Here is a 14,618-nt window from a genome sequence, read left to right as displayed (position 1 = left end):
TGAGCTACAGGGAAATTCCTTTCAACTGCATGGGTCCACTTATATGCACAGTTCTACTCCATGAAGAGTTGGTTGAATCTGAGTTTGTAGACTGTGGATACAGAAGAACCACAGATATGGAGGAGCATATATACAGGATGAGTCCACTCTAAGTAATACCTAATACCTGTTGACTGCACAGAAGGTTGGTTCCCCTAACCCCTCACATTGTTCAAGGGTCAACATTTTATATATATAAGTTTTGTAAAGAAAAATTGGCTCACAAAAATATGAAAGTTAAGAAGTTCCACAGTTTGTTGTCTGCATACACGAGACCCAGGAAACCCAGTGATATAATACAGTCTGTATCTGAAGGCCTGAAAACCAGGTGAGCTAATACTGTAAGTCTCTGTCCGAGAGCAGGAGATGAGATGAGATGTCCCAGCTCAAACCGTCAGGCAGAAGAAAAAGGAGTAGGGTTAATTCCAATTTTCTAAATAAAAGAATAAAAAAAGAATCTTTTATTCTATTCAAACCTTCAATAATTTGGATGATGACCAACTATTTGGGGGAAGGCAACAAAGGTCCGTCTAGTCAATGGTTTTTCCTGTGGTCATGTATGGATGTGAGAGTTGAACTGTGAAGAAAGCTGAGTGCTGAAGAATTGATGCTTTTGAACTGTGGTGTTGGAGAAGACTCTTGAGAGTCCCTTGGACTGCAAGGAGATCCAACCAGTCCATTCTGAAGGAGATCAGCCCTGGGATTTCTTTGGAAGGAATGATGTTAAAGCTGAAACTCCAGTACTTTGGCCACTTCATGTGAGGAGTTGACTCATTGGAAAAGATTCTGATGCTGGGAGGGATTGGGGGCAGGAGGAGAAGGGGACAACAGAGGATGAGATGGCTGGATGGCATCACTGACTCGATGGACATGAGTCTGGGTGAACTCCAGGAGTTAGTGATGGACAGGGAAGCCTGGTGTACTGCGATTCATGGGGTCACAAAGAGTCGGACATGACTGAGACTGAACTGAACTGAATATGCTTTACTCAGTCTACTGATTCAAGAGTTAATCTCATCTGAAAATATCCTCATAGACACACTCAGAATTTATGTTTAATCTGGGCATCCTGTAAATAGTCAAGCTGACACAAATTAACCATCACCAGTGGCAGAAGCAATTGTAAAGGGGTATGAATACAAGATGGGAGGAGTTTTGCAGCCACATTTTGCTGTCTTGCACAGTTAGTTTAGTTCTTTCCTAATGTAATCATGAAACTTTTTACTTTATCTTCTTAAACCTCACATTATAGTTTGCAGTATGCTAATGCCCAAATAAGACTTTGAATTATGCAACCAGTAGTTTTTATCATGGGGGACTACTACAGTTTTTAATCAAGTATGTAACTTTAAAGGAGATATAATTTATAACATATAGCCTCTTCTCTTGGAAATGACACACAATGGGAGACATTCAGAGGAAGAATGGGCAATGCAATTTAATAATAGATTATTAAAAAACCTTAGATGAGTGTAAAAAATCTTTATTAAGGTTAAATGGTGATGGGATAAAAAAAAAAAAAAACAGTGCTCAGTCATGTCTGACTCTTTGAAACCCCATTGACTGTAGCCTACCAGGCTCCTCCATCCCTGGAGTGGGTTGCCATTTCCTTCTCCAGGAGATCTTCTTGACCCAGGGATTCAAACCAGGTCTCCCACATTGTAGACAAATGCTTTTACCGTCTGAGCCACCAGGGGATAAGAAAAGAGAGAGCAAAACTATGTTATACTTTGAGATAATCTCACGCTAACACTGGTGCATAAAGGAGCTAGGCAGGGGTTAATGGAAAAAAAAATTATCCAAGTAAATATATTGTGTGTATTTTAAGTTTGGAGTGCTAGTAAAGGTACTGTGTGGAGATATTTAGTGGGATTTTCTAGTTGCAGGACTGAACTTTGTAAAATGTTATCATTGTGGTGAATTATATAAAGCAGATTAATTCATTATTAATCCAACAAGTATTTCTACAAACATTCATTGACATGATATAATGCAAAATATGACAAACATAGACTCTGAAACCCCAAAGCTTATAAATAAGTACATAGACAATTAAAATGCAGTGTCATGAACATTAAGATAAGGGAAGTACAAAGGGCTATGAGTAGAAACCCCTTGTAGGCCATGTAGCTGTGTGAGGTAGCTGTGAAGTGCAAGCCAGCTTGTGTGGTTTTGAGGAAACAAACACAATGAACAAACAAATGGCAAAGAATAAAGATCTCCAAAATAAAGAATTTAGTGTTTCAAAATATGGGAAGGATGGGAGACAATTTATATCTGCATCAAAAGTTGCTGAATTTGAGGAGGATCAACACGAAAAAAGATCATAGTTGGACATTAAAGTAGTTTCTGGCTGGTAATAGAGATGGTGATTCTGGAGGGCAACAGATGAAAGTTTAGTAGTGAAAAATAAACATAAATAGTATAGTTCCTGATCTTAGACAAAAGGCTGTCAGCTTTTCACTATTTCATATGATGTTAGTTTTAAGTTTGTAATTTATAACCTTTATTATATTGAGATATATCTCCTCTATGCCCATTCCGTTGAGACTTTTTAATCATGAATGGATGTTGAGTCTTATCAAATGACTTTTTGCATCTTTTGAGATTATCATATGATTTTTATCCTTAATTTAGTTAATGGGGTGTGTCTCATTAATTTGCAGATGTTGAACCATCTCCATATCCCTGGAATAAATGCTGCATTGTCATGGTTTATGATCTGTTTAATGTATTTTTGAATTCAGTTTGCTATTATTTTTTGAGAATTATTGCATTTATGTTCATTAGGGATATCAATCTGTAATTTTTGCTTCTTGTAGTTTTCTGGTCTGGTTTTTGAATCAGGGTAAAGCTAGTCTCATTCAATGAGTTTGGAAGCATCCCCAACCCTTTTCCCCTAGAAGACACTGAAACTCTTGAAGCTAGAATCCAGTCACTTAATATGGCTTCCCATGTTTGGTTGGTGAATATGTACCTTTACCCAGCTAATTATTCAAGAACTGACTCTAGTCCAAAGAATAGTTAATATAAAGGTCACTTCCCTGAAACTATTCAAATCACAAATCCAATAAGAAAAACATAATAACTTCAGAAGGCATATAAAATGATACATTATTAGTTTAATGGAATTAAGAATAAGGAAAAAAAAAAGGTTGAGGCTAAAGGCATCAAAGCCTTGATGCTATAAGGAGAGAGCATATTATTATTAGATAATTTAGGTTTTTATAATATAGAAGAAGCCTAAAGATAGGCATATGGTAAATTTAAATACCACTTACAAGCTGTAACAAATGAAAATTAACTGATTTTGTCAACACACCTTGCTTTATAAGCAATTTACTTGATATGATGTGCAGTTTCTCAAAATATGCAAAATGAATTTAATATCCATTATTCATGATCATCTCAAAAAGAGCTTTTGTCAATTTGCTACTGTGATACCCTTTCTCATTTGTAATCCATATCTGAAAAAAATTAACATTCAGAAGCTATAAAGTACTAAGACTTGGTGATAGCGAATTCTCAAAGAATTGGGTTTTAGAGTCATCAAATATTTTCCTAAAGGAGATGCACATAATACATTTATCCTTTAAATCCATCAGGTAATTAAAATCATTGAGATGACTTTGATAGAAATAAAGCAGGCTTAGGAAGGGGAAAAAATGAAGATACTCAGAACTGGGGTGGCTCAAAATATAGAGAATAAAAACTGGAAGCCAGCAGCTTGGGTACCACTTCTGTCCATGTGCCAACTGAGTGAACTTGTTCAAGTCATAACTCTTAACTATTGCCTAAACTACCCCACTTAGAATAGATAGCTCACTGAGGTTATTTTTATTTATAAATTTTAGGAAACTATAGAATATTCCCATATATGTGTGTATTTGTGTATACATATATCCTTATTCATATATATGCATATATTTATAAACAAATATTTGTATATGATAAAATACATAATTACATACATAAATGTTTCTATATTTGTCAACATACATTTTGTTTACATATATTTATAAATCATACAATTTTTATATATCTATATATAATTACACATGTATGGTTAAGACATTAATAGTTTATTAAATGAATTAGCTGTAGCAAGTCATTTTTCATTTGATTTCTGGCTCTTTCTTACTGAAAGCTTTGAGGAAACACATGAGTTTTACAAATTATATTTATGCCTATGGGAATTGTAAGTAAAATTCAAAGGCAGATTGGCATGGGGAAAGTGCATGAATGACCCCAAATTAAATATTTTCTCAGCTAATTCTAGAAGGTTGGCTTGAGTTATTTACTTTTTTCTCATCACGTACTTCCTTATTAAAATAGAATTCAACTGAGGCAGGTTTGTGATGATACTTGTGAAGTTTATGTCTCCAGGCGTCTCTCACATGGATCTCCTTTAGAGTGAATTGAATGATGCCCATCATCCCCTCCCCCTCTAAAATATGTCTATATCTTAATCCCTGGAAACACATCAATGAGACTTTATTTGGGATAAGGATCTTTGTAGATGCAGTGGAGAAGCTTGAGATGAGATCATCCTGAATTATCTAGTTGTTGTTCAGTCACTAAGTTAAGTCTGACTCTGTGACCCCATGGATTGCAGCATGCCAGGTTTCCCTGTCTTCACCATCTCCCAAAGCTATCTGGAAGGGCCCCCAAACCAATAATATGTGTCCTTATAAGTGCTCCACAAAAAAGAGACACATAGATAAAGAGAAGAAAGAAGGCCATTTGAAGACGGAGGCATTGGTTGGATTTGTGTAGCCACAAGTCAGCAATACTCAGACCCACCAAAAGTTAAAAGAGACAAGGAAGCATTCTCCTTTAGAGCCTTCAGAGAGAGCATGGCCCTACCTACACTTCAAGTTTGTATATACTGATACTTTTAGCCTTAGGAGCTGCGAGATGATAAATGCCTGTGGTTTTAAGCCACCAAATGTGTGTTAACTTGTTATTATAGCCTTGGGAAACACATGTACCTTCTTATATGAAGCACAGTGAACAAGATATTCAAATGGACTGGCAAATAATGGTGAACATTTGTATTCATTTATATCTTCTGCTCATGCATGTACTGCATTGGCAGCTACAGTAAGACTTCACTTACAAAACACATTTTTAGAGACAGCATTATTAAGAACTTCAAGATGGCAATAGTAGAGAACTTCAAGATGGCAACACCTACAATGTGCTGAGCATTGTTTTAAGTGCTTGGGATACATAGCAGACAAGCAAAGAAAAGAAATTTCTGCTTTAATGGAGCATTACATTTTTATTTTCTTTGAGGAGTTGAATAAATATATAAAATTTGAACCATTTGTTCTTCTGGAAGGAACATTAATGACTAGAATGCAACTAAAAAGAACCAGGTTGCTTAAAAATTAATCTCACTATACAATTGGATTTTTCAACCCTGATTATGCATTTTGGGATCTACTGTGTGATGAGAATAAAGTTTGTTTCTTCAGTTTTTTTCCTGGTTTGAATGTCAAAAGGGTTAAATGATTTTTATCCATTTATTTTCTTTATGTTTGCTTCTCTCTTGGCAATCTGTATATGTAAAAGGTCTAATTAGATTTGTCCTAAATTATCTGATAATTTGCTGCTACTCTTGTTCCAATAAGTAGATCATCCTAACTGATGGAAATTAGAAGACAGATGATCTAAATTTCTTTATAACTTGAAACTTCTACAGGCTTCTTTATGTACAATGTAATGGGCTTGGGATGCAAACATTTTTTTTTTTTTCTGTTAGCCAAAGAACAGATTAAGACTAAGAAGACGAAGCTGAGACTGTTATTTCAATCCTTGTATTTCTATCTACCGAATGTGAGTATGTGTGTGTGAAGAGAGAGGAGAGCAGAGCGTGGGGTAAGGTAAAGTATGTTTGAGTTAAAGAGAGTAGGCAAGGCTAAAAATGAGTGTTTTATGTGTACAAGGAGATGAAAGTAGAGGATGGGGAAAGAGAGACAAACAACAACAACAAAACAAGCAAACAAACAAGAAGAAAGACAGACACATAAAAGGATCGGAAGGAAAGAAATTCCAAAAGAGCAGCTCATATCCTAAGCAGTTCCCACTTTGAAAATGAAAGAATATAGTAAAATTAGCAAAAGTATTATAGTTAGCTCCTGATTATCTTATACAATCTAGTGAAAAATATTTAGCATCGAGTTATTACATCAAGAGCTTTTACTACTTTATCTTGTTTGGACTGCATAAGGATCCTTTGTAGAATATCTTTCTAGATTCCTTTAGAAGTAAGAAAGTTTAATTTGAACAGGTTGCAGGAACCATCTTGGGCCACACAGTCAGTAAACAATTCAGCCAGTATAAATTTGAAATCAGGCACCTTGGTGGGATATAACTAAGATTTCACATGGGAGAGCTTAAAATAACATAAAACAAACAAATAAAAAAGCTGAAGTTGAGGGCTCAAGAAATTATTGGCTATGAATGAAACCATTGTGCTGTTATTCCAGTTGTCCATTCTTATATTTCCAAGCAACAACCAAGCAATATTTTAATGGCAAGATCTGATAAAGTGAAAAGTAACACAGCTTTAAGAGCTCTCCAGAGGTTCAAAAGTAGAGGTGTGCAGATAGATGGACATGAGGCCACAGGAAAATATCAAGCACCTAAAGAAGTTCCTGGTTTGCTAGAAAATCTCTTAGCACATTTGATTTGTTGCCATTAGCTTCTAGAAATTATTACACTTCATCATAGTTTATTTGGTTCCAAAATCAGATGACATTTCAGTCTAGAAAAAAAATTTTATTAGTGTGAATTTATACATTAAAGTAAGCTACAATTTAATTTTTCTTTTGAGAATTGCAAGATACTGCTTGTGATAAACTAAGCTTTTTTTATATATGGATTTCCTGTGATCACTCAGAAAGATCATTGTAAAAAATTTCCTCTGACAGTATAATACATCCTTATTTTATATAAAAAAGATAAAGCAGATAAAAGAAAATATTAATAGTGCTTATTATTAAGTTTTTATTTTCTTTTACTCTGCTATATATGAGGATAAGATAGCTCAGATCACACCAAATTGATGTGTTCTATGCCCTATATTTTTATCTAAAGCTTTCCAGAATTAAAAAAAAAATCTTTTTAAGCTTTATTTTCAGTGCTTGTGGGTTCTTCTGTTAAGTACATATGCATTAAAAAGATACTCAACTGATGTTGTATAAATGATTCTACATTTTACTTGTATAAGTGTCATTGAAATGAACATGAAACATTTTTAGGCATAAAAAGGTTTTCAGCATGTTAGTTTATTTAACTGAGATTAATTGCCAGAAGTACACTGAAAACGCATGAAAGTGCCTATTTTATTGCAAGTTTGTCAGCCCTTTCCTGTGAACAGAGGTAGGTTTACTATGCAGGACATGGAACTCAAAATCCAACTAAGACAAAATTGACATGAAGGGAATTGGTTGTCATCACCCTTCTAGGCTGCTGGATTCATTACTTCATTATCTCTTATACCTACTAGAATCAGACTTTTTTAGTCTGAATTTTGGCTCTATGATGCTTTTCTTTTAAATAATTTTATTTATTTATTGATGGCTGTGCTGGGTCTTCACTGCTGCTCAGGCTTTTCTCTAGCTGTGGTGCGTGGGCTTCTCATCATACTGGCTTCTCTTGTTGTGGGGCATGGGATCTAGGGCATTTGGGATTCAGTAGTTGAGACCACTTGACCTGCCTCTTGAGAAACCTGTATGCAGGTCAGGAAGCAACAGTTAGAACTGGACATGGAACAACAGACTGGTTCCAAATAGGAAAAGGAGTACATCAAGGCTGTATATTATCACCCTGCTTATTTAACTTCTATGCAGAGTACATCATGAGAAATGCTGGGCTGGAAGAAGCACAAGCTGGAATCAAGATTGCCGGGAGAAATATCAATAACCTCAGATATGCAGATGACACCACCCTTATGGCAGAAAGTGAAGAGGAACTAAAAAGCCTCTTGATGAAAGTGAAAGTGGAGAGTGAGAAAGTTGGCTTAAAGCTCAACATTCAGAAAACGAAGATCATGGCATCTGGTCCCATCACTTCACGGGAAATAAATGGGGAAACAGTGGAAACAGTGTAAGACTTTATTTTGGGGGCTCCAAAATCACTGCAGATGGTGACTGCAGCCATGAAATTAAAAGACGCTTACTCCTTGGAAGGAAAGTTATGACCAACCTAGATAGCATATTCAAAAGCAGAGAGATTACTTTGCCAACAAAGGTCCATCTAGTCAAGGCTATGGTTTTTCCAGTGGTCATGTATGGATGTGAGAGTTGGACTGTGAAGAAAGCTGAGCACTGAAGAAGTGATGCTTTTGAACTGTGGTGTTGGAGAAGACTCTTGAGAGTTCCTTGGACTGCAAGGAGATCCAACCAGTCCATTCTGAAGGAGATCAGTCCTGGGATTTCTTTGGAAGGAATGATGCTAAAGCTGAAACTCCAGTACTTTGGCCACCTCATGTGAAGAGTTGACTCATTGGAAAAGACTCTGATGTTGGGAGGGATTGGGGGCAGGAAGGGAAGGATGACAGAGGATGAGATGGCTGGATGGCATCACTGACTGGATGGGCATGAGTCTGAGTGAACTCTGGGAGTTGGTGATGGACAGGGAGGCCTGGCGTGCTGTGATTCTTGGGGTCCCAAAGAGTCAGACATGACTGAGCGACTGAACTGAACTGAGCTGAACTGAGTTGAGGCTCCTGGACTCAGTGGTTGCAGCTCCTAGGCTCCAGAACATAGGCTCAGTAGTTATGGCCCAAGGACCTAGTTGCTCCAGGGCATGTGGGATCCTCCCAAACCAGAGATTAAACCCAGGTCTCCTGAATTGGCAGGCAGACTGTCCACCACTGAGCCACCAGAGAAGCCCTACCAGATGACCTTGAATAACTCTTTGGACTTCAATTCCTTTAATTATAAAAGGGAAAAAATAATAATAACAGTAATAATAATAGTATCTTCTTTCTGGGATTGTATAAAGACAACATAAAAGATACAGAACACTTGGAATACATCCTTGGCACACAGAATTCAATAAATATTTCTTGTTTCATTTTCATTACCAGCATTAACTTCCAGACTTCATCCTTTTGTGTCTATCTTTCATTGGAGGGACTGATGTTGAAGCTGAAACTCCAATACTTTGGCTACCTGATGTGGAGGGCTGACTCATTTGAAAAGACCCTGATGCTGGGAAAGATTGAGGGCAGGAGGAGAAGGGGACGACAGAGGATGAGATAGTTGGATGGCATCACCGACTCAATGGACATGGGTTTGGGTGGACTCTGGGAGTTGGTGATGGACAGGGAGGCCTGGCGTGCTGCGGTTCATAGAGTCACAGAGTTGGATACGACTGAGCGACTGAACTGAACTTCCTATTATTCTAGGAGTCCCTCCTGAGTATGAGTGTGACTTGTTCATCCTGTCCCCAGCATCCACACAGAAGAAGTGCTTCCTAAGTATGTAATGAATCAGTGAATGGGTGAGTCAGAACCTCACCACCTATTTACATTTTCCAGTTACTTGAGAGTGACGAATGGGGACTTCATTGTGCTGACCTTCACAAGCTCTGAGGAAATATTTTTCTCCCTTTCTACTGAAGCAGTCAAGCTTAACCTTCACTTGTTAGGCTCTCTGCCAAGAAGAAGGCACAAAAGAGTACTTCAACCAACTTATGAAGGCACAGTACAAGTAAAGTCCCCACAGAGTACCTGAGGGCACAAGGCAACTGAAGCTGGGGCGGTTAACTACCCGGCTAGGGGCTCCACAGTCCTACTCAGGGCATCCCATCAAAGTGTAAGCACCATTACAGAGGAAAACCCAGAGCACATGTCGATCTCACTTTAATCCATTATGGAGAAGGGAATGATTTATCTTCTGGAAACAAGCTATGCCTCATGCAATGCCATTTTGAAAACACAGCAGATCCAAGTTAGGTTAGGAGCGTGATGGCAAGGGAAATAGCAGTAGGTGATATGTACGCAGTAGGGGAGTAATCTGGGGGAAGATTGCCTCATTTATCATAGTACTTCTCCAAAAGATGTTCAAGATTTCAGAATCACTTTGCTGAGATATGTGTGCCTCTCAAATAGTAACTTCTTCAGTGACTATATTTTTTTCTGATTTTTAAAAACAATGTATGGCTGCTGCAAAACATGCAGAAATATCTAGTTGGAGATAAAAAGAATTCCCCATTCAAAAATAGCCACTGTTGAATTATGGTGAATATTCTTAAAGTTTTCTGTAAATTTATAATTTATGTAACAAAGCAGAAATTAACCAAGGGATTCCCACACTTCACATTTTCTGTGCCTGTTAAAGAGAATCCTGTCTGGGTCCATTCATTTCTCTTTCCACTCCTTTTGTTCAGCCCTCCATGGAGTGTCCCTCTATTTCTAGACCAGCCCTTTGGACATTAGATGCACCAAGTCAGGACAAGTGAGAAGGTTACAAGAAGAAGCCTTGGCTTGGAGTAGGGGAAACGTCTGAGAGGAGATTCTGGAAGATGGAAGCAAGGGAAAGCTGGGGTGGGGGTGTGTGTAGAATGAGAAAGTGACCATTTAAAATGCAGATTTAGGTGATATGACTTATCTTTATGGTATTTGAGGAAAACATGGAAAATATTTGAGCCAATTTGAAAGATTGTTGTTTTGGTTTCCTAATAGTCAGGGTTTGTAATCCTTGCTGACGCAGAACTAAAACTCAGAGGTAACAACCTCTTAATGATATAAAAGTAGATATCAATGTGAAATAAGTATAAGTGCAAGCATAGGCATGGATGTAAGTGGTGTGGGTGTAGATATATGGTCACATAAACATCAATATCAATACCGGTAAAGCTTGGATAAAGACAGAGGTAATGAAAGAGAGAGAGGTTTGAAACCAAACCATATGATTTTAAAGGAGCTTTTCTCAGCAAACATAAAATGAACATGTTGCTGCTGCTACTGCTGCTAAGTCGCTTCAGTCGTGTCCGACTCTGTGCGACCCCATGGACTGCAGCCTACCAGGCTTCTCCGTCCATGGGATTCTCCAGGCAAGAACACTGGAGTGGGTTGCCATTTCCTTCTCCAATGCATGAAAGTGAAAAGTGAAAGTGAAGTCACTCAGTCATATCTGACTCTTAGCGACCCCATGGACTGCAGCCTACCAGGCTCCTCCATCCATGGGATTTTCTGGGCAATAGTACTGGAGTGGGGTGCCATTGCCTTCTCCCAAATGAACATGGGTCCATATCAATAAATCCTTTGGCTAAGATTTTTGTTGTTGTTGTTAAGGGATCAGATATCCACACAAACCAGTTCAATTGAACATGATTGTATTAAAATACATGGAGAGACAAGGGAGCAGAAACACCTTTTATTTTTATTTTTCTTAAAGAAAGTCCAGACCTCATGGAATTTGGAGTAGAACTGTGCAAATCCCTAGCTCCTCTGCGAGGTTAGTTCTTGGAACTTTGTGAAGTGGCACCAAAGTGCCAAGGTCTGAGTTAGCTAGAAACTAATGGTCTTTTCTTTCTTCCTTTCTTCCAATACAGTTTACCCATATTTCTAGTTTACATTTTTAAAACAGGTAGATTAGGGAGATAGAGAAAGAAAGAGAAGCTGAGTAATGCATGAATTTGATTGGGCAAGATATCAGTACCACTTCAATGTGAGAGCAAAGTTTGTCACACAAAGTCACAATGACAATAACTAACCAGCACAAGAGCTTCCCTAATGGCTCAGACAGCAAAGAATCCACCTGCAGTGCATAAGTCACTCCCCTGGGCTGAGGCAAAAAGGTTACAAGATCTTTGCATCATTTGAGAACCCTTATTTCAACTGGAATTAGAAAAAAGAAAAAGTGTTTATTAGTTTCACATAACTTGCAAGTTCATGGATTGTCCAGATACAGATATGGCTGAATATATGTGGTCAAATTATACAATCAGGAATGTGTTGGTATTCAATTCCCAATTGTACTTTCACCTGCTCTGCCATCATTCTCTCAGGCTTATCCCATGTGGTGACAAAAACAGCCACCAGAAGCAATAGGCTTTCAGTTTAACAGGGAACAGATAAATGGGAAGAAGTTGCTTCTTTTCCTTTAACTTCAGATGAATTCCTATGCTTGCCTCTGACTCACTCAGTTTGATAAATATGTGCTCACCCCAAACTGATCAATGAGATGAAGCTTGAGAAATGAAGTTATATTGGCCAAACTGGGGCTGCAGCAATGTGTTAGCCTCACATAAGCCAGGTGAGTACCAAGTTAGGAATTACAAGTCATGAATACTGGACAGGGATAATCAACAGGAAGGAAACAGAGACACATTAAAGCAAGGTAAGGGAGAGATGATCGTGAACTGTTGACAAAGATGTGTACTATACTTAAGAAATGTGGTTAATGATGGTGAAATGTCTCTGAGGTAGTCACAGACAGCCATTTCTATTTTAGGCCCAAAGTGGTAAGAAATAAACAGTTTCTGAACCCAGAAGAGATCTGTATGAGGTGGGCTGCCTGCCTAACACAGTGGCCTTTAATAGAGGAACACAGCTAATTCATGGTGACCTGATAGAACCGGAAATGCTGAAACAAATACTCTCAGCTCACACTCTCCTTACACTTTTTTTTTCGGGGAATCTTGGATGCCTCCTAGCTCAAGTGTAAGCCAGAAGACCAGGAAGCTGATTGTTGGTTATATTTATTTTATGCATAAAGTAAAAGATAAATATCCCAGAGATTTTTGTGTATAAAGTAAAAGATAAATCTCCCAGAGATTCTTGTCCATAAAAATTTTGTCCTCAGACATTCAAACTTCTTTGCTTCTGCTAAGTACACGCCTATAAACACACACTTATATATGTACCCTGTGTATATGTATATCTGATAAATAAAGATGTGCATATAGTACATATGTAAAACCATATATATGAATATATACGTATGTGTCTTACAAACTGAAGTCATTTCATATATACTGCTCTCTAGCTTGCTATTAACATAATAAATTATGGATTTTTTTCCAGCCCAGATATTTATGTTTCTATAGTTCAAAAATTATATACATATAATGCATTGTATTATAATTACATATAAAAACTTAATAACCTCATCATAATTTATTAGGCCATTTTCTGACTGAGAAATTTTTATTTTCTTTCTGAGTTTATATTCCATACATTGCTATGGTATATACCCATGTGCATATCTTTAGGAACACAGGGGCCAGTGGAGTCATGGTTATACAGATTTATACAGATTTTTATGGTGATATCTTTCTTAATTATCTGCTGATATTCAGTTTTGTACATTTAAACATGAAAGATAGTGCACTCCCTACTTCCTTGCAAAATCTGAATGTTACCCATCTGTTATATTTTCCTCTGTCGCTGTTAATAAATCACTACAAACTTTAGGGCTTAAACAAATTTCTCACAATTCTGATGGACGGAAGCCTGAACTCAAAATGTTAGCTATGTTCGTTCCTTCCAGAAGTTCTGGAGAAGAATTTTCATGCTTCTCTCCCAGCTCCTGGTGGCTGTGGACAACTCGTGGCATTCCTTGGCTTGTAGCTATATCACTCCAAACTTTGTGTGGCCTTCACGTGATTTTCCTTCTATATCTCTATGTCTTCTTTTTGTCTAATTTGTAAGGACTGTTGTCATTCTGTTTAATGTGGGCTCTAATTCAGTATGATCACATCTCTACATCTTCAGCTTAATTATACCTGCTGCGTGTAGCCACTCCCTCCCGCAGGGGATCTTCTCGACCCAGGTATCAAACCCAGGTCTTCTGCATGGCAGGCAGATTCTTTACTATCTGAGCCACCAGAGAAAACCCAATTATACCTGCAAAGACCCTATCTCCAAATAAGGTATTATTCAAGGTGACTGGGGTTAAAATTTGGGCACATCTTATTGGAAACACAAGGTAACTTCCTACACAGTCTTTCATGTTTTCTTTGCTAACCTTCTCTCCTTTCATGCAACACAGCACAAAGTCAGTCAAACGTGGTTGTGGGGGAGACATGATGTCAAGAAAATTAGTGATAACCCACAGCTTCCAGTCAACTGTATATGACAAAAGTATATATATATATATATATCTGTATATATCTATTTTGCTGACAAAGACAATAATAATGATACCTAATATAGCTAATAGTCATTTCATTAATTAATAATCGATAAAGTATCAGACATTCTGCTAACCATTGTACAAGGGTTTTTAGATTGAATCCTCATAGTATTCCCAAGAAAGAGAGATTAATGTCCTTTCCACAGGTGAAAAATTAAAGATTACAAGGAGTAAGGAATTGCCCACAGTCTTCTAGGTAATATTAATAAATGTCTGTTCCAGAATCAGAACCAAAGTCTACCTCTGACTTCTGAGATCATATGGCCAAACACAAGGCTATAATATTGTATCTTCTTTAGCTAAATAATTAAGGCAGTTCCAAATTAGAGTGGTACCGTGGTGACAGCCCACATTTCTGTGTAATCTAAAATTTACTGGAAGGTATCAATACACTCGTGAAGGCATTTGTCGTTGTCAAACATA

This window comes from Bos grunniens, chromosome 6 (genome assembly GCF_055505025.1).
Source record: "Bos grunniens cultivar Pamir isolate PY7600 chromosome 6, Bosgru_T2T1.0, whole genome shotgun sequence".
In the NCBI taxonomy this organism is placed as follows: domain Eukaryota; kingdom Metazoa; phylum Chordata; class Mammalia; order Artiodactyla; family Bovidae; genus Bos; species Bos grunniens.
Note: the sequence above shows the minus strand (reverse complement) of the source record.